Source organism: Hyperolius riggenbachi, chromosome 11, assembly GCF_040937935.1.
Source record: "Hyperolius riggenbachi isolate aHypRig1 chromosome 11, aHypRig1.pri, whole genome shotgun sequence".
NCBI classification, from domain to species: domain Eukaryota; kingdom Metazoa; phylum Chordata; class Amphibia; order Anura; family Hyperoliidae; genus Hyperolius; species Hyperolius riggenbachi.
The window spans coordinates 17,182,895-17,205,251 of NC_090656.1; positions in this window are offsets into that span (position 1 = coordinate 17,182,895).

Below are 22,357 nucleotides of genomic sequence, written 5' to 3' on the forward strand. Positions count from 1 at the left end.
ATTTTTGTTTGTGATTGTATGTGAGGAAAAAAACAGCCTGTTGAATTTTTTCGCATTCCATATATGATTTTTCGCATACAGTGTAAACTTTCACGTGCGTTTTCTTACCCGAAAACAGAACTTGTTATGTTGTCACTAGGCAGAATGTAAATTATGGCCATTGCGAAAAATTTGCTTTAAAACACATATAAAATACCTTGGGCATGAATTTAGTGTTGGGCGAACATCTAGATGTTCGGGTTCGGGCCGAACAGGCCGAACATGGCCGCGATGTTCGGGTGTTCGACCCGAACTCCGAACATAATGGAAGTCAATGGGGACCCGAACTTTTGTGCTTTGTAAAGCCTCCTTACATGCTACATACCCCAAATTTACAGGGTATGTGCACCTTGGGAGTGGGTACAAGAGGGAAAAAAATTTAGCAAAAAGAGCTTATAGTTTTTGAGAAAATTGATTGTAAAGTTTCAAAGGAAAAATTGTCTTTTAAATGCTGAAAATGTCATGTTTCTTTGCACAGGTAACATGGTTTTTACCGCCAGGCAGTCATAAATGTAATAAAGAGAAGAGGTTCCATAAACAGGGACCGGTAACGCTAACCCAGCAGCAGCAGCAGCACACGTGATGGAACAGGAGGAGGCGCAGGAGGAGAAGGCCACGCTTTTTGAGACACAACAACCCAGGCCTTGCATGAGGACAAGAAGCGTGCGGATAGCATGCTTTTTACCGCCATGCAGTCATAAATGTAATAAAGATAAGAGGTTCAATAAACAGGGACCGGTAACGCTAACCCAGCAGCAGCAGCAGCACACGTGATGGAACAGGAGGAGGCGCAGGAGGAGAAGGCCACGCTTTTTGAGACACAACAACCCAGGCCTTGCATGAGGACAAGAAGCGTGCGGATATAGCAGCAATGCTTTTTGCCGCCATGCAGTCATAAATGTAATAAAGAGAAGAGGCTCAATAAACAGGGACCGGTAACGCTAACCCAGCAGCAGCAGCAGCACAGAGCACACGTGACGGAACAGGAGGAGGCGCAGGAGGAGAAGGCCACGCTTTGAGACACAACAACCCAGGCCTTGCATGAGGACAAGAAGCGTGCAGATAGCATGCTTTTTACCGCCATGCAGTCATAAATGTAATAAAGATAAGAGGTTCAATAAACAGGGACCGGTAACGCTAACCCAGCAGCAGCAGCAGCAGCACAGAGCACACATGATGGAACAGGAGGAGGCGCAGGAGGAGAAGGCTACGCTTTGAGACACAACAACCCAGGCCTTGCATGAGGACAAGAAGCGTGCGGATATAGCAATGCTTTTTGCCGCCATGCAGTCATAAATGTAATACAGATGAGAGGTTCAATAAACAGGGACCGGTAACGCTAACCCAGCAGCAGCAGCAGCACAGAGCACACGTGATGGAACAGGAGGAGGCGCAGGAGGAGAAGGCCACGCTTTTTGAGACGCAACCCAGGCCTTGCATGAGGACAAAAAGCGTGCGGATATAGCAATGCTTTTTGCCGCCATGCAGTCATAAATGTAATACAGATGAGAGGTTCAATAAACAGGGACCGGTAACGCTAACCCAGCAGCAGCAGCAGCACAGAGCACACGTGATGGAACAGGAGGAGGCGCAGGAGGAGAAGGCCACGCTTTTTGAGACGCAACCCAGGCCTTGCATGAGGACAAAAAGCGTGCGGATATAGCAATGCTTTTTGCCGCCATGCAGTCATAAATGTAATACAGATGAGAGGTTCCATAAACAGGGACCGGAAACGCTAACCCAGCAGCAGCAGCACACGTGATGGAACAGGAGCAGGCGCAGGAGGAGAAGGCCATGCTTTTTGAGACACAACAACCCAGGCCTTGCATGAGGACAAAAAGCGTGCGGATATAGCAGCAATGCTTTTTGCCGCCATGCAGTCATAAATGTAATACAGATGAGAGGTTCAATAAACAGGGACCGGAAACGCTAAACCATCCCAGATGTTCATTGGTCATGTTACTTGGTTGGGGTCCTGGAGTGTTGCGTAGTCATTTCCAATCCAGGATTGATTCATTTTAATTTGAGTCAGACGGTCTGCATTTTCTGTGGAGAGGCGGATACGTGAACCTTGCAGGCAACGGCATTCTTCAAGCTTCGGGTTATTTTGCTGACCACGTGCTCATGCAACTCAGGCACTGCAGAGCGCGCAAAGTGGTAGCGGCTGGGAACCACGTAACGTGGGATGGCCACTGACATCATGCCCTTGAAGCTGTTTGTCTCCACCACTCGATATGGCAGCATTTCGCAGGCCAGAAGCTTGGCTATGCTGGCTCTTACTGCCACGGCCCGGGGGTCATTTGCTGGCAATTTCCTCTTGCGCTCAAACATCTCCGAGACAGACAACTGAACCGTAGGGCTGCACAACGAAGGGCTGTTGGTTGTTGTGTTTGATGAACACTGGGAGACCTCAAGAGCACTACTCCGGAAAGTGACAGTGTCAGCGTCATCTGATTTTTTGGAATGTTTTGAACCACGCAATGGCTGGGCTACTGCTGCTGCTGAGGCGGGTCTGGTGGTGAGTCTGGTGAACCCAAGGGAGGCAGTGTTGCTGGTGGTACCCTGTCCTGCCGCGTTTGCCCACAGAGTGGGATGTTTGGATAGCATGTGGCGGCTCATGCTGGTGGTGGAGAGGTTGTTAATACTTTTCCCCCTGCTCAGGCGGGTCTTGCACACCTTGCAAATCGCCATGGTAACATCCTCAGTGCAGTCTTCAAAGAAAGCCCAGAATTTGGAGCACCTGCCTTGCTGGCGATTTCTGTTTGCGCCTCTTTTGCCTCTCACTTGAACTTCCACGCTTGTGGTGCCTGAAATTGCGCGCCGCCTACCTTGTGGCACAAGGCGAACTCGTGCAGCAGTGGGTTCTTCAACAGACTCATCTGTGCTGCTGCTACGACGGCGATGTTCTCGTTCACAAACAAAATCTGGGTCTATGTCCACATTGTCCATACCCTCCTCTTCCATCTCCTCAAACTCGTCATATGTCATTGTGGGGGGCCGCCGCCGTGGAGTACAGCTCCCCAGCACAACCGTCAGGGGAAACACCTCTTCCCTTGCCCCTCCCTCTTTCACCGGATTTCTTCCTCATTTCACTTATCCTTACAGTACACGCTGACTGGCAGCAGTACAGTGGCAGTACAGAAATGCTATACAGTGGTGGGTGAGCGGTGTACCACTATTGCCAGCAGCGACACAGAGCACAATGCTATACAGTGGCGGGTGAGCGGTGTACTACTGTTCCCAGCAGACAAAGAGTGGCAGTAAACACAATGCTATATAGTGTGGCTGAGCCGTGTACACAGAGTGGCAGTAAACACAATGCTATATAGTCTGCTATATAGTCACCCCGAACGGGGTGATGTTCTGCAGCACCCGAACAGTGGCGAACACTGTTCGCCCAACACTACTGGGAACGCAGATTTTAGTACCTAAACACACGATACAACATGTTTTCCGGGGTCGGACTCTGAGGCACATACAGATGGTCCCGATCATCATCCTCATCATACAACTCTTCTCCTGAGTCTGACCCACCCACCACCTCTGCCACCCCAACATCCCCAGACACAGTCACAGACCCCTCATCGTCCTCAACATTAACTTGGGATGCTGGCCTGAGCCCGACCTCCTCCTCCACATCAGGCCCCATCATCCCCTCAATGGCAGCCCTCATTAATCGCTCTGGCGCCGGACCGATGGACACAACGTTCTCCTCCGGGGAGGGCTGCTGCTGACCACTGGCTGCTGGGGTGGATGTTATAGCTTGCGTGGGGCGTTGGCTGTTGCTGTTGTTGGGAGTGCTGCTCACAGCGGAGGTCTCTGAGGAACTCATGGTGAGCTCATATAGTGGTTGACGGTGAGTGGAGTATTACTGATCCCAGCAATATACACACTGACTGGCAGAGTACGCAATGCTATATAGTCTGGCTGAGCCGTGTACACAGAGTGGCAGTGAACAATGCTATATAGTCTGGCTGAGCGGTGTACACAGAGTGGCAGTACACACAATGCTATATAGTCTGGCTGAGCCATGTACACAGAGTGGCAGTAAACAATGGTATATAGTCTGGCTGAGCGGTGTACACAGAGTGTCAGTAAACAATGGTATATAGTCTGGCTGAGCGGTGTACACAGAGTGTCAGTAAACAATGGTATATAGTCTGGCTGAGCGGTGTACACAGAGTGTCAGTAAACAATGGTATATAGTCTGGCTGAGCGGTGTACACAGAGTGTCAGTAAACAATGGTATATAGTCTGGCTGAGCGGTGTACACAGAGTGTCAGTAAACAATGGTATATAGTCTGGCTGAGCGGTGTACACAGAGTGTCAGTAAACAATGGTATATAGTCTGGCTGAGCGGTGTACACAGAGTGTCAATAAACAATGGTATATAGTCTGGCTGAGCGGTGTACACAGAGTGTCAGTAAACAATGGTATATAGTCTGGCTGAGCGGTGTACACCGAGTGTCAGTAAACAATGGTATATAGTCTGGCTGAGCGGTGTACACAGAGTGTCAGTAAACAATGGTATATAGTCTGGCTGAGCGGTGTACACAGAGTGTCAGTAAACAATGGTATATAGTCTGGCTGAGCGGTGTACACAGAGTGTCAGTAAACAATGGTATATAGTCTGGCTGAGCGGTGTACACAGAGTGTCAGTAAACAATGGTATATAGTCTGGCTGAGCGGTGTACACAGAGTGTCAGTAAACAATGGTATATAGTCTGGCTGAGCGGTGTACACAGAGTGGCAGTACACACAATGCTATATAGTCTGGCTGAGCGGTGTACACAGAGTGGCAGTACACACAATGCTATAGAGTCTGGCTGAGCGGTGTACACAGAGTGGCAGTACACACAATGCTATGTAGTCTGGCTGAGCGGTGTACACAGAGTGGCAGTAAACACAATGCTATATATAGCGTGGCTGAGCGAGGTGCACAGTGGCAGTACACACAATGCTATATAGTCAGGCTGAGCCGTGTACACAGAGTGGCAGTACACACAATGCTATATAGTGTGGCTGAGCGAGCGGTGTACTACTATTCCCAGCAGACACAGAACAGTAAACACAATGCTATATAGTGTGGGTGAGCGAGCGGTGTACCACTATTCCCAGCAGACACAGAACAGTAAACAGAATGCTATATAGTGTGGCTGAACGAGCGGTGTACCACTATTCCCAGCAGACACAGAACAGTAAACAGAATGCTATATAGTGTGGCTGAGCGAGCGGTGTACCACTATTCCCAGCAGACACAGAACAGTGAACAGAATGCTATATAGTGTGGCTGAGCGAGCGGTGTACTACTATTCCCAGCAGACACAGAACAGTAAACAGAATGCTATATAGTGTGGCTGAGCGAGGTACACAGAGTGGCAGTAAACACAATGCTATATAGTGTGGCTGAGCGAGCGGTGTACTACTGTTCCCAGCAGCGACACACAATGACTGGGGGGGACCCTGGCTAGCGTGGCTGGAGAGCGAACTACCCTGCCTGCCTACCCAAAGCTAAACCCACAGAGAAATGGCGGAGATATGACGTGGTTCGGGTATTTATTTACCCGAACCACGTGACCGTTCGGCCAATCAGAGCGCGTTCGGGCCCGAACCACGTGACCCGTTCGGCCAATCACAGCGCTAGCCGAACGTTCGGGGAACGTTCGGCCATGCGCTCTTAGTTCGGCCATGTGGCCGAACGGTTTGGCCGAGCACCGTCAGGTGTTCGGCCGAACTCGAACATCACCCGAACAGGGTGATGTTCTGCAGAACCCGAACAGTGGCGAACACTGTTCGCCCATCACTAGGCATGATTCACTGAGACAAATAGCATCCCTTATCAGAGATAACACGCATTATCAGCATTAACACGCCTTATCAGAGTAGCATAGCGAGCGCTACAAACCTATGTCTACTAATTGGCAATGACGAGGGCTCCACTCGTCCTGCCATGACGAGCCCCTGCGGGTCCAATCACTTTAAAGGACATTATCCCCGCACTTTGATTGGCCCAATAGGCTGCCTGTCACTTGCCAGGGAACTTAACAGGCAGCTTATTGGGCCAATCAAAGTGCGAGGATAATGTCCTTTAAAGTGATTGGACCCGCAGGAGCTCAGAGCAGGCATAACTTTGTAGCGATCCCAATGCTACTCTGATAAGGTGTGTTAACTCTGCTAAGGCATGTTAACTCTGATAGTGCATGCTATTTGTCTTAGTGAATCAAGCCCCATGAGTTTTATTCATTTTTAGAAAAATGGCACACGACTTTCCTGATGTGGAAACACAAAGCTACACTGGAAATCTAACCTTAGCGTTCTTTAGAGTTATGTCCCAACTCACCAGTGCCCTGTGCTGTAACCCAGCCAATCCCAGGGCCAGGGGCTCCGCCAGCGTACAAGCGAGGCACGCCCCTGCTTAGCGGCCTTACTTTAGAGGGGAGGACTCGCTTTGTTGCTGGCAGCCGCCGACCTGCCCTGTGCGGCCCCGGGGGTCACCAGTAACTTACGTAACTCCGTTCTAGCACGGACTCCTCTCGCCGCGCTCTCCTACTTTTGCTGCTCTCTCCTCCTCTCGCCGTTGCTGGGTTCACGTCCTTGCATGGTTGCCCCGACGGTGCCTCTCATGATTTCAGAGGTGCTGCTGGAAGTAACCATGGCGGTAGGATACGGCGAGAGGAGGAGAGCACGGGGAGAGGAGAGGAGCGTGGTGATAGGAGTCCGAGCTGGAATGAGGTGTGTCTAACCTATACTGAGGGCACCACCTGTACCTGGCTACCTATATTGGGGCACCTACAGCTCGCTACCTACACTGTGGCACCTGTACCTTGCGGCAACTCGAAGGGGGTATAGCATTTAATCCACGCCAAATTTGTGCGGCAGCAGGATGAGCCGTCAAGCCCTGGTACCAGGACACTATGTACACATATTTGGCTACGTATAATGGGACACCTATAGCTCGCTACCTATATTGGGGCACCTCCTGTACCTGGCAACCTATACTGAGGCACCTATAGCTCGCTACCTATACTGTGCCACCTGTACTTGGCTAACCTATACTGGGTCACTACCTATACCTGGCTACCTATACTGGGGGCACCTGTATCTGGCTACCTATACAGGGGCACCTATAGCTCACTACCTATACTGTGCCACCTGTACTTGGCTAACCTATACTGGAGCACCACCTATACCTGCTTACCTATATTGGGGGCACCTGTACCTGGCTAACCTATACGGGTGGCACCTATGCTTGGATACCTATAAGGGGGGCACCTATACCTGGCTAGGACAGGGGAGCAAGAGCTGACACAGAGGGGGACAAGAGGTGACACACAGGACATAGAGGGGGACACAAAGAGGCACGGGGGGGGGGGGAAGGGGGCGGTGGTGGACAGGAGGAACCGAGGTGACACAGAGGGGGACAAAAGAGACACAAGGAAAATGGAGATGAGATGGGGGATATGAGGTGACACTGGGAAGGACAAAAGAGGCACAAACTGAGGAGACACAGGGGGGCAAAAGAGGCATAGGGAGAACAGAGAGGGACAAAAGAGAACAGATTCAGGTTAAGAATGGACATACAGTCCCTATCTCATTTGTTAACCGGGGACTACCTGTATTCGCTAATATTTGGCTACACCCTCATCATTTTTGCTGCATGTGTGGGTGGTGGTGGTGGTGGGGGGTAAAGTTATGGGCTGCTTGGGGCCACCAATACCTTAGCTGCACCCTTGCCCAGTACCCACCCACAAATCTTGCACTGATTTCTAGTTCTGCGATCATACCTGGTGGGTAGATTGCAGATAGCAGTGTTGGTGTACAGTGGTTGTACTGCGGAAGTTCTTGCATACAGAGTCTAGAGCCGGCCCTGTTTATAGTTACATCTCTGGCCCCCTCCCAGTTGGAAGTCAGAAGTTTAGGGGGCCCTATAACAATTTTGAAGGGTGCCCCGTGATCTGCAGTTACCCCCCTGGATACTGTTCATGTCATAATTACACTTATTTATATCACCACCTGGCACTGTCTCTGGACTTTCTAGCATCTGCCCTTCAAACCTTGAATATCCAAAAGCATACAAGAACACTCCCCCTTCCTTCCTCCCCAAACTGAGACACACACAATATAATACAAAAGGAAGAGACACGAGAGGCCAATATAGTGTAGTAGGTACTGCATAAGGATGGACAATGTAGGTAAGTAAAATAAATACTCATAAACCAGGGTTACCCTCTAGGCAACCACTGTAAATGCAGGTGAGGAAATTTAAGACCTGTCCCCACTCAAGAAGTCGCTCTCTGTAGATCAGAAAGAAGCGGGTATATCACCCATCCACCAGGGGTGGACTCAGGTATCGTAGAAAGTGAACAGAGGCGCCAACAGAATAAATAGGGTTTAGGTGGGTAGAAAAAAGGACGGGAGGAAAGGCAGGAGCCCAATCTGGTGTAGTATCGTAGGAGGTTATTGGAAATTGATAAAGTGAACAGCTATTATACTCACAAAATAGGGTTGCAGTATAAGCAACCACTAAGAACACATGTGGGGAAGTACCGTCCCCACTCGGCCTAGTCAGATGGTGGTCGCAGCTCCTTCCGAAAAGTCCACTACAACAGTGGTAACCCCAATTCAGGGGTAAAAAACAACTAAAGAAGGGTTGAGGAGGTGCCCGATGTATTTGCACAGTTATAGTATATATCTAATGCTAATAAGCAATATTTAAATAAGGAGGGTCCTACCTTCAAAAATTAGTCCATCCAATACTTAGTATAGAAGGTAAAAAAACTTTATTGGGCACTTAACTGACAACGCGTTTTACGGTGAAAACCGCTTCCTCAGGTCGAATACTGTGCCTGATACAAGTAGTGCAGCTATCCTGGGCGTCCAGGATAGCTGCACTACTTGTATCAGGCACAGTATTCGACCTGAGGAAGTGGTTTTCACCACGAAACGCGTTGTCAGTTAAGTGCCCAATAAAGTTTTTTTACCTTCTATACTAAGTACTGGATGGACTACTTTTTTAAGGTAGGACCCTCCTTCTTTAAATATTGCTTATTAGCATTAGATATATACTATAACTGTGCAAATACATCGGGCACCTCCTCAACCCTTCTTTAGTTACCAACAGAATAAAATACACTAAAAACTGTAAAATTGCTGTCACAGAGGCGCTTGGCTTATTGTGACAGTTGACTGTAAAATACTCCATTGTTTATTGCTTGATGAAGCAGGAATATGCCTGTGAAACGTGTTGCAGCATTGTTTTGGAATATGTGAATAAATCTATGCTGTTTTGAAAACTGACAGTTTCATGTCTGTTTCGGGGAGATAAGTCCCCAACCGCCTCCACAGCAATTTTAAAGTTTTTAGTGCATTTTATCCTGTTGGCGCCCCTGTTCACTTTCTAAGACACACAATATAATGATCCATGGCTAAACCGACTGTTGCCGGATCCAGACATTGCTGCGTGAGCGGCCAGGTACTGCCTATGCAGCCAACAAAACATTTGGCACATAAAAACTTCTTGTTGTCAGAATACTTGCCACCAAATTCCAAACTATCTCTTGTCTTGAAGCAACATCAGCACAAAAGCTTGACATAGTGGGTTTCTATGGGTTTCTATGGGTGATGAGAAGATGCTTACAAACCTAATGCTGGGTACACACGATGCGTTGTTTTTTCGGGTCGATTTACCGTCCGATCTATTTCCGATTCAATTCCGTTATCTTTTCTTATCTATTTCCATTCCCTTCTATGAGAAATCAATCAGAAAATTGATCAAAAATAGGATCGGGCATGTCGGAAATTATCTATCGAGCCATCCATCTAACACAAAATTGTATGGTGTGTTACTAGCATAAGACCACTGCTAGGAATGATGTCCTGCCCCCTTCTGCCTGCTGGTGGCAATATTGACTTTGGCTACTCTGGACTTCCACTGTCCTCCAGCAGATAGCTCTATCCTGTATTTCCCTGGCATATCTGCAGATGATGTTTGCTGAATACCTGCTTTTGTGAATAATATTACCTTAAAGTGTACCCACAGTGACATGATGAGGTGAATACTTATTTACTGAGCCATAATAACTAGTTTTTTTTTTTTCCGGAATAAAAGATTTAACCTTCAGGAATGCAAGTGACAGTTTTTCTCTTTAGTTGAACCTCTATCAATTACAGTGTAATCCTCACCAATAAGGAGTTACAGCTATAAAACTCCTTCCTAGCAGAGAAGAGCTTCTGACTGCAGGGGATAGATAAAAAAGTAAATAGTTCATATATTTTAGCTCTGGGCATTGAATAGATTACCATTCAGCAGAGACAATAAAACATTAAGGCTGCGTTCACATTGGCCGTTGCGTTACATTCACTGTGACAACGGGAACAAATGGATCGGGAAAGCGGCACAGTGAAGCATACAGTCAATGAAAAGTATGCTTCACTCCTACTGTTAACATTTACCAGTAATGCACTGCATACAGTATGTTACCATACCACAACCTGTCACACCGTAACGCTCCCGACACACTGTGAAAGTCGCACAGGTGGTGCATTGCAGTATTGTAAGCTGCATTACAACATGGCCACTCAGCTCACCGCAAAAGCACCATTGTGAACGTGGCTTCAATCTACTTTGTAAGTATTTAAACATAAAATGAAACCATGGGATATCTGAAAAAAGTCATGTTTAGGAGTAGGAGGAAAGATAGGGATGTGAAACTGTGTGCCGCTGCGCTCAATACTAACAGGAACACATTGTCAGGGTATTACTTCTCAATGAGTACTTCAAAAGAGACAAACCCTTCTACACCGATATGCTTCTATCGGTAGACACCCCCACAGCCCTGAGTGCTTATAAAGTATCCCTGAACCCAACTTCAAACCTCTAGAATAAAAACATATTTTCCAAATACTTACCCTCCGCTCCCGCTGATGTCACCAGGAGCGTATTGCGCAGGCCCAGTATGGTATGTGCCTGCGCAGTGCTCTCCTGGTGACATCAGCGGGAGCGAGGACACTGCAACGCAGGCGCAGTGGTTTTCAGACTTTAAAGTCTGAAATTCCAGAAGTGAACCGGAGGCGGGGCTGGAGCATCAGTGAGTGGCTGCGCGGGCACAGGATGTCTGCGGGGGACCATTAGAAGCCCCGGGTAACTTCAACTCATTTTCCCCCGACCCCCCTACAGTATCCCTTTAAGTAGTGACAGGCCCCTTCCCAAAAGTCTTTCTAGATAGGAATGCATCCTGGAGCTTTGATCCCATGTCATTCTGCAAAGCCATGCTGGTGCAGAAATAGCTGGCTTTCCAGCAATGCCATCCTATACAATAAAACCTAACTGTCCTTGCGTACACTCCTGTCCCTGTGTCCGTGGGTTTGCGCTACTGCACATGTGCTGCACGGACAGCAGTTGGGACAGGAGGACAAGGCCAGGGAGCTGGGCAGGCGGGTGCACAGGCGGCTGGGTGCGCAGGCATGCACACTGACATGGGGCGGTGGCGGTGATGAGAGACAGAGACCTAGAGCCCGTTTTTAAACGGGCTTAGGTCTACTAGTTATACATATAATGTTTGATTCACTTGATCGTATTGAATACTCTGTACCATTACCGATTTGGAACATCTTGTATGGTACTGGTAATTTTAATTTCCAAACTGAAGAGTAATACCTGTTAAAGTGGACCCAAACCAAACCTTTTTTTAGTTCAAAATATTTAGTTGCACCACTCTGAGACATACAAAGATAAATAAACACTCCTTCAAGCCTATGAGCATTTCAGTGCATGCTTTTCACCCTTCTCTTTGCATAACTAGGGTTATACAGGTGGCAGCCATTAGCAATTCCTCCTTTGCTGGACACTATCTACTCCACCAGTTTGCCGGATTTTGTCCCGGCAATTTGAAAGAAAGGGAGGGGTTCCTCCAATAAATGTAAAATATTTTATATTTGTCATCATGCAGCTGAAAAAAGGCTGCTATTTATTATTATAATTTAGAAAATAGATTTTATTTTTGAAATCTTGTATTTTTAATTTGGGTCCACTTTAACACATTGACTCATAGAGATATCAGCCTACATCTCAAATTAAACCATTAAGACAGGAACTTACTCCCGAGGAAGTGAACTTTACCTTGTTTTATGTTCACTAAACGTGTCCAGATCTAGGTTCATCTTGGCTGAACTATATTCAAATGTGTATGATATACATGGTAATATACGGGCACTAAAAACTCCTTTGCAGAACAGCCCAAATGATATGAGCTGTTCTTGCTGTATCAGAGAACTATCTCGTAGCTGTGTCGCTATAGTGACAGGCTATGGATTTATCTGTGTATGCAATTTCATTATAGTTATTTTGTGCTGGCTGTACGTGCTGTTATTTCTTTTGTATATACAATTTTAAAGTTTTATATTGTACATTTGGTAATAAAATATGTTTTAATATTTACTAAATTACCTGAATCATAAATTTACTAGTTCTCTGGTATTCTACTCCACTTATAATACAATGAATAATCCCACTAAGCCCTGTTAAAAGATTAAAAAAAACTATAATGAAAAAGAACTTACCCTGGGAGGGGAAAGCCTCTGCACCCTAACAAGGCTTCCCCCATCCTCCGGTGTCCCGGCAGTCCAGCACTGCCACCCTCCAAACAGCGACGAGGTAAATATTTACCTACCATGATCCTGCACCGGCGCACTAGCCACTCTTCATCGGGCTAAGGCAGAAATAGCCAAACCCGATTGTATCTGCTCTACTGCGCAGGCGCGAGCCCTTTGCACATGCGCAGTAGAGTGGATACAATCGGGTTTGGCTATTTCTGCCTTACCCGAACGAAGAGCCACTAGTGCACATGTGTAAGATCGCGGAAAGGTAAATATCACTGGCGCCTTTGCACCCTTGTCAAGGAGGTTTCAGGGGAGCCAGTGCTGGATTCCCCCAAGCTACAGAGGACGCCTCATTGGGATCCTGAGGCGTCCCCCTCCCGAGGTAAGTATCCCCCAGAGGGGTTTTTTTCCTTACAGGGTCTCTTCAGCATGTTTAATTTTGATACAATATAATAAATAGACCAGTTTGGTCGATTGAACTAAATGGGCATTGTGACTGAAGTGTTTCTAGATACAGTGGGATGCGAAAGTTTGGGTAAGCTTGTTAATAGTCATAATTTTTCTGTATGAATTATTGGTTGTTACGATAAAAAATGTCAGTTAAATATATCATATAGGAGAGACACACAATGATATTTGAGAAGTGAAATGAAGTTTATTGGATTTACAGAAAGTGCGCAATAATTGTTTAAATAAAATTAGGCAGGCGCATAAATGTGGGCACTGTTGTCATTTTATTGATTCAAAAACCTTTAGAACTAATTATTGAACTCAAATTGGCTTGGTAAGCTGAGTGACCCCTGACCTACATACACAGGTGAATCCAGTTATGAGAAAGAGTATTTAAGGGGGTCAATTGTAAGTTTCCCTCCTCTTTTAATTTTCACTGAAAAGTAGCAACATGGGGGTTTCAAAACAACTCTTAAAGAGACTCTGTAACATTAAAAAGATCCCCTGGGGGGTACTCACCTCGGGTGGGGGAAGCCTCCGGATCCTAATGAGGCTTCCCACGCCGTCCTCTGTCCCACGGGGGTCTCGCCGCAGCCCTCCGAACAGCCGGCGACTGTGCCGACTGTCAGTTCAATATTTACCTTTGCTGGCTCCAGCGGGGGCGCTGTGGCGGCTTTCCGTTCCGAACTACACGGAAATACTTGATCTCATTCGGGTCCGCTCTACTGCGCAGGCGCAGGAAACTTGCGCCTGCGCAGTAGAGCAGATCCGACGGCGATCGGGTATTTCCGTGTAGTTCGGAGCCGACAGCCGTCAGAGCGCCTGCGCAGGAGCCAGGAAGGTAAATATTGACGTCACCGCTGCCCGGACTCCACGGAGGGCTGCAGCGAGACCCCTGACGGATGGAGGATGGCGTGGGAAGCCTCATTAGGATCCGGAGGCTTCCCCCACCCAAGGTGAGTACCCCCCAGGGGATCTTTTCATGTTACAGATCCTCTTTAAATGACCGGAAGACAAAGCTTGTTCACCATCATGGTTTAGGGGAAGGATACAGAAAGCTGTCTCAGAGATTTCAGATGTCTATTTCCACAGTTAGGAACATATTGAGGAAATGGAAGATCACAGGCTCAGTTCAAGTTAAAGAGACACTGAAGCGAAAAAAAAAAAATATGATATAGTGAATTGGTTGTGTACTATGAATAATTACTAGAAGATTAGCAGCAAAGAAAATATTCTCATACTTTTATTTTCAGGTATATAGTGTTTTTTCTAACATTGCATCATTCTATAATATGTGCAGATTACACAAGACTCAGCATTCAAAATGAGTCTTTCAGAGCAGTCTGTGAAGTAATGACCTCTCCTCTAGCAGAGGAAAAGTAAACAGTTCACTTACAGTTGAGATAATAAAAGTCAGATAACAGCCCTCTCCACCACTAAACTTAGTCGGAGAGTTAATGGCTTGTTTGCATAGAGATAACAACTGGAGTTTCTCAACTCTTCCTGTACTGGAAACAATTACACTGATGTATCTGATCTTAATGTTTTATTTCTTAGCTGTACTACACATACAAATCATAATATCATAATTTTTTTTTCGCTTCAGTGTCTCTTTAAGGCTCAAAGTGGCAGACCAACAAAAATATCAGATAAACAGAAGCGACGAATGTTGTCTTCTATTTAGAATAACGTTTCAGCACTTTGCAATTGAAAAAGTACCAAAAATTAGGTGGATAAGTACTATCAACACTATTTTAAGAATTCACTTGCTTGTTAGTGATTTAAAAGGCATTCTATTGACAAGTTTAAAAATATCACTTATGAGAAAACTCAGGAGAAAATGTTAATTGCACGTGGGCTGAGGTCCGTTCTGAGGCTCCCATTTCTCTAAGCAGGAGCGTTGCTAGGATCCCAATAGATCCGGGGTACTCCATCTGGAAAATGGGTGTGGCCATGCACCAGAATGTGGGTGTGGTCATGGGTGGAGCCAAAGTTACATGAACTTAACAGCTGTCTAAGTAGGTCTGCCCAGCAAATTGTTGGATGAAGCCCCCTCTCCATTAACCTCTTGACGACCAGCTAACGCCGATTGGCGTAAACTGGTCGTCTGCGGGTTTCCTTTCCATGTCCGTTCACAGAGGGTGTCTCCGGCAGAAATCCCCGCTGTTTACATCATACGGCGCTGCTGCGCAGCAGCGCCGTAAGGCAGATCGGCGATCCCCGGCCTCTGATTGGCCGGGGATCGCCGGCATATGATAGGCTGAAGACTATCCCACAATGCGCAGGACGGATATCCGTCCTGCGCTGCTCACAAGAGGAGGAAGAGGGAGGGAGAAGGACGGAGCGCCGAAAACGTTGCGGAGGGGGGCTTTGAAGAGCCCCCCCCCCGCAAATCGCAGCAAGTCGGCGGCGATCAGACCCCCCCCCAGCAGGACATCCCCCTAGTGGGGAAAAAAGGGGGTAAGTCTGATCGCCCTGGCATAATCCTGATCTGTGCTGCGGGCTGGAGAGCCCATGCAGCACAGATCAGGCAAACCACACCTGGTCGTCAAGTGGTTAATACAAAAAAAAATAAAAAATACAGCATATCAGCATAGGCACTTAAAGAGACTCTGTAACAAACTTTTCAGCCTTAGTTCTTCTATCCTATAAGTTCCTTTGCCTGCTCTAATGTGCTCTGGCTTACTGCAGCTTTTCCTAATTGCACAGTGGCTGTGTTATCTCTGTTATATGATCTAATCTGTTTTCTTCTGTCGGCACAGTCCGGCTATGGCTGGTATGTGTGGAATGTGCAGGGCTGCTTGTGATTGGTAGAAGCTATACAAACCCCCTCCAGGCCCCCTGCAGGCTCTGTATGACTCACACACTCTGCTTATGTGAGCCTATCAGAAGCTGGTTAGTTTGTTTGTAAACACTGCCTAAAACTGTTAATTACAAGCCAGGTTTGCAGCAGAGAGTGGCAGAAACAGCACAGAGGGGCCCAGGAGAACATAATGAATAGAATGGTATGCTTTTTGCTGTAAACATGTTAGAGTACAGATTTTCTTTAAAGAGAAACTCCAACCAAGAATTGAACTTTATCCCAATCAGTAGCTGATACCCCTTTTTACATGAGAAATCTATTCCTTTTCACAAACAGACCATCAGGTGGCGCTGTATGGCTGATATTGTGGTGAAACCCCTCCCACAAGAAACTCTGAGTACGTACTCTTGGCAGTTTCCTGTCTGTGAACCTTGCTGCATTGTGGGATATAGCTGTTTACAGCTGTTTCCAACTGCCAAAAAAGCATGCAGCAGCTACATCACCTGCCAACAGTAAAAATTTCACCATGTAATAAATGTCAGAATGTAAATCAGTAATCTAAAATATTTTACAATGAGCAAACACTGCTAAATCATTTATACATAATTATTGTAAAAATGAAGCACTTTTTTATTACATTATTTTCACTGGAGTTCCTCTTTAAACATAACTAGGCAGAGTTACCTGACTTCTGCGTTGGCTGGTCTGAATTTCTGCTGGGTGGGTTGGCCTGCCGCCAGATTATCTAGCAGTTACCCCATCGCATTCCCTGACCTTCTACTGGGCTTCCCATTGAGGCACCACAACTCCCAGCATGCCCCCATATAATAACCACAGCTCCCTGCATGCCCCCATCAAGGCAACACCCAGCATGGCACCAAAGCACCCAGTATGTTCACAAAGAGTCACCACCGCACCCAGCATACCCTGATTGGTGCACCACAGCTCCTAGCATGCCTGCCATTGAGGCACCCCATCTGACCTTGCCTGGGGACATCTGGGGCACCACAGAATAGATCCGGGGCACGTGCCACTGATCTTTGGGGCTAGCGACACCCCTGTCTCTAAGTAATTTAATATGGATTAACCAAACTCATAGGAGCCACTTTACTACACACCTTAAAAACACAGATAGTATGCAGTGAAGTATTCTGGTAACTTTCCTCCCCTCATAAGCCCCCGATCTACTTTTGACATAACACAGCTTTTCTACCAGGCCTTAATTATAATCCTCAGAGCCTTCAATGGCAGCACAATGTAAAGCTCACCACAATATAGTATTTGTGCACAGATAAAGGGATCAAGAGTTTTCAATGGCTTACTTTACATAAGAACATTCCACCGCCAGAGATATTTAGGTATTTGCAAATGAAACATTTTACACAATCGATAATTACAGTTCATACCTTTCTGCATTCAATAACCAACTTGTAATAGCAATTATTATGATTTATGATATGTTATACCTACAGTGCAGTACTGTGCAGCGAAACCTTCTTACATGAAAAGAACGAGAGAGGGAATTAGAAATGAAAATATGTGATGCAGATATTAAAAACCTTTCTGGAAAATTACTCTCAAAAATTCCATCGACTCGAACACTGTAGAAACTAATTACTGTAATAGGTTTTAAAGAGTTGGTATCTATCCCCAGACTGAATGCATTATCTGCACAGAGCTTGTATGTTCTCCCCGTGTCTGCAAGGGTGTCCTCTAGGTACTCCGTTTTTCATCCACATCCCCAGAAAATGTAAGTTATCTGGCTTCCCTCTAAATTGGCACTAGATTACAATAGACATATGACTATGGTAGCGATTCGACTGTGAGCTCCTCTGAGGACAGTCAGTGACATGACTATGTACTATGTAATGTGCTGCAGAAGATGTCACTGCTATATAAATACATAATAATAATAATATAGTGGGACATTAGACTATGGTAGGATTAGATTGCGAGCTCCTCCACAGTCAGTGACATGAGTGACTATGTGCTCTGTACAGTGCTGCAGAAGATGTCAGTGCTGTATAAATTAATAACAATTATATGGTAGGACATTAGACTATGACTATGGTAGGATTAGAGTGTGAGCTCCTCTGAGGTCAGTCAGTGATATGACTATGTACTCTGTAAAGTGCTGCAGATAGTGCTATATAAATACATAATAATAATATGGCAGAACATTTAATGTCAATGGGAAACTAATCTAAAAAAAAAAAAATTCAGGTACTTACCTAACGAGTGGGAGGGCTCTGGGCCCTATAGAGCCTTTCTCGGTTGCTGTTCTGGTGCTGGCTCCTCGGGAACAGTATTCAACCAATTTGGTCAAATACTGCTCTGTTCACCCGCTGCTGGGAACTTTGGAGGTCTTTGGGGAGCCCGAATGCTCCCGAAGAGGGGCCGCTCAGAACTGCGCATGCGTGAGCACCCTCTCTCGCGCACTCGCATGTGTGCAGTATGGAGCCGCCTGTCTTCAGAAGAACTCGGCTCCCAAAGCCTTCTGAAGTCCCGCGCAGCGGGGATTCAAATCGGGGAGCTGCCGCTGCAACACAAGGACCGAGAGGAGAGGGGAGGCTTTATAGAACCCAGGGCCTTCCCTCTCCTTAGGTATTTGCCTGTAGGTATCTGCCTTTTTTTTTAGATTCGATTTCCATTGACTTTAAGTATGAGTATGGTAGGATTAGTTTGTCAGCTCCTCTGAGCAGGGCTGTGGAGTTGGAGGCGAAGAGCTGGAGCAATTTTTGGGTACCTGGAGCTGAGTCTGGAAAAAATGCACGAACTCCGACACTAAGGGGTTTTTCAGCAATTTTCACCTTTCAGCGCTCCTCACTTTCATTCTCCCACTACTTTTCACAATGAAATGATCTATATCTTATTTTTTTCGCCACCAGAAGATGTCAGTGCTATATAAATACATAATAATAATATGGTAGGATATTAGACTATGACTATGGTAGGCATTAGATTGTGGGCCCCTCTGAGGACGGTCAGTGACATGACTATGTACTTTGTAAAGTGCTGCAGAAGATGCTAGTGCTATATAAATACATAATAATATGGTAGGACATTTAAAGTCAATGGGAATCAAATCTAAAAAAAAAATGTACTTTTGGTGGACCTTGAGGACAGGGTTGGGGAACTCTGCTACAGAGCCTTCCCGCTCCTCTCTCGGTCCCCGTTCCAGGGCTGACTCCCCAGGAGCAGTAGTCAACCAATTTGGTCAAATACTGCTCTGCATTCATTGATCTCCCCTCTAACGATCGGCGGAGAAAACGTGCTCGGGAGCACGCAGCGTTGATAGACGAACATCTACGTCCCTGGGACTTAAGATGAAGTTCTGAGGGAAGGAGATATACTGCAATTGGTGCAGCAACTAGTTAGACTGTAATTAAAAGAGAAAATATGATAAAATGTTCTATTTCTCAGATACAGTAAACAGGGCCGGCCCTAGACTTTTTGCCACCTGAGGCAAATTTAGAAAAAAATACATCAGACCACTTGGTGGCCTAACGACCATCCGATTCGATTATTATAATCAACTCAGATAAAAATCGGTGCCGCCAAATGTATGCCTGATCGACTATGCGACCAATTTTGGGCCAAAATTGGTTGCATTAATCGATTGGTCATGCTGCAAGATAAAGGGCCGACTTGCTGTATCGGGTGCGCGGCGGTAATGTTGAGCGATGTCAGGACAAGCGACGAACGCGACAAAACCCCCGATGCTGTCCCCCCTAATGTGTCCCACCAGTGCACTATACATTACCTGTCCATGTCCACCGTTTGTCTGCCGCTGGCCCAATAGGCTGCCTGTCACTTGACAGAAAACTTGACAGGCAGCCTATTGGGCCAATCAAAGTGCGGGGATAATGTCCTTTAAAGTGATTGGACCCGCAGGTGCTCAGGGCAGGACGAGTGGAGCTCTCGTCATTGCCAATTAGCAGGCATAAGTTCGTAGCGCTCACTATACTACTCTGATAAGGCACGCTGACTCTGATAAGACACATTGGGCTTGATTCACAAAAGAGTGCTAACTGTTAGCATGGGCGTTTTCGCGCTAATTTTCGCGTTTGCACGCGATCATGAATTGTCACGCGCAATTGAATGTTTTTGCGTGAAATCGTTATCGCATGTTAACTCTGATAAGGCATGTTAACTCTGATCAGGCACATTAACTCTTATAAGGCATGTTAACTCTGATAAGGCATGTTAACTCTGATCAGGCCCGCTATTTGTTATAGTATCAACTTCCAGGAGCCCAATGGTGCAGTATTGTAGGATGAGCTGAGAGATGTAAACATATAAGTATTATACTCACAGAGGTGGGTTGGAAGAACCTGCCACCACCGTTAGAGCCTGTGAGAATATAACCATCCCCGCTCGTTTTTCCCGGTCTATTGAAGCAGATGCTGGTTGGTCGCTCTCCTTAGATAGTTGTGAGGACTGCATGGTCCTCGTGATTATAAACTCCAAAGGGTATAGGCTATGCTAAAAACACTGGAGAGGGCGGCCTTGATGATAGACCACAACTAAAGCTACTAAAAGCTTGAGAAGTGTAATGTCTTACGGTCTCAAAAGGACAAACCAATAATTAAAGGGACTCTCACCTCAAAATAAATACGAAATTAGTACTCACCTGGGGCTTTCTGCAGCCCAGTGTAGGTCGGGACGTCCCACGGCGGCGTCCTGGCTCTTCTCCTAGGCCCTGTCCAGAAATGGCTGCCCGGCGGCTGCCTGGCGACACTGGGTCCGAGTGTCAGGCTCCTTCTTCCTTATACATTACTGGTTTCGTCACACGCCGGCCACCTCGCGTAATCACGGCGGCCGGCGTGACCGTGCGACGCATGCGTGATTAAACCACGCATGCGCCGTACTGTCACGCAGACAGACTGATGACGCAAGGCGGCCGGCGTGTGACGAAACCAGTGACGCATAAGGAAGAAGGAGCATGACACTCGGACCCAGTGTCGCCAGGCAGCCGCCGGGCAGCCATTTCTGGACAGGGCCTAGGAGAAGAGCCAGGACGCCGCCGTGGGACGTCCCGACCTACACTGGGCTGCAGAAAGCCCCAGGTGAGTACTAATTTCGTATTTATTTTGAGCTTGGAGTCCCTTTAAAGAGTAACTGTTAGCCCCCAAAGTGAAATTTAAATCTCTATAGCAATGTTTTATTTAGTATTTAAGTGAGCCAAAAAGCCAATGCAGAACTTAAAAATCAATGTAATTTTTATACTATGTAGCCTTTTGGACAAGCTCCGGACGCAAAGCCGCATATCAGATACTGCTTCAGCATGCAGAGCATGCCTATGTCTCCCCGACCCCCCTCTCCCCCCCAGGACCAGGTGCCGATCTATTCTCACATCAAACAGCTGACCGCTCTGACACGGAGAGAGAGCGGGAGCACTTCCAGCGCCGCCACCGCCGTGCATCTCTCACATGTGACTCGGCGGCGGCTGCTCTGCAGTGGCGGCGCTGGAAGTGCTCCCGCTCTCTCTCCGAGCTTGTCCAAAAGGCTACATAGTATAAAAATTACATTGATTTTTAAGTTCTGCATTGGCTTTTTGGCTCACTTAAATACTAAATAAAACATTGCTATAGAGATTTAAATTTCACTTTGGGGGCTAACAGTTACTCTTTAATGGAAAATGTATTTATTCATGCACAATACACAAAGCATTTCACAGGTTTCACCCTGCTTCATCAGGTCAATAAAAGTGCCTGAAATGCTATCGGCTTTGAATTCAAGGCGCTCACTCGTGACTAACAGCATTTCAGGTTCTTTTATTGACCTGATGAAGCGAGCCGAGACCCGTGAAACGCGTTGTCTATTGTGCATGAATAAATACCTTTTCCATTAGGTTTGTCCTTTTGAGAAGGTAAGACATTAAACTTCTCACCTATACAGTAGCTTTAGTTGTCTATCATCAAGGGCATCTCCACCTGTGCTTTTAGCTCTCTCTTTTGATACTGTATGTAAACTCTCTAAAATTGATTGGTCTTGCAGTGTTCATTATTTCACAGTGCCCAAACAAAGCATGCAGCGGATACTGTCACTCCCTGAAATACGGTGTGCAAAATTGTCTCTTGTGCATACTGGCACACTGACATAAATGGAAATTTCACACAAGCAGGGTTTTGTTTGTTTTTCTTTTAAGTGCAGGCTCAGTAGGGATTATATAAAAGAACCAAGCGCAAAGGAAGGACAAAGCACAGTGAACAACAACTGCTAAGCTGCGTGTTACAAGGGGATATCCCTCCACCCCTCAGAGTTAAAAATTGGAATAAAAGTATATATAACACGCGCTGGATAATCCCTCAAAAGGTTCGTTTATTGTAAATAATCTAAAAAACACTCCTCAATGAACATGAATCCCCAGCAACACCTCACGAAACAGATTATTTACAATAAACGAACCTTTTGAGGGATTATCCAGCGCGTGTTATATATACTTTTATTTCAGTAGGGATTATG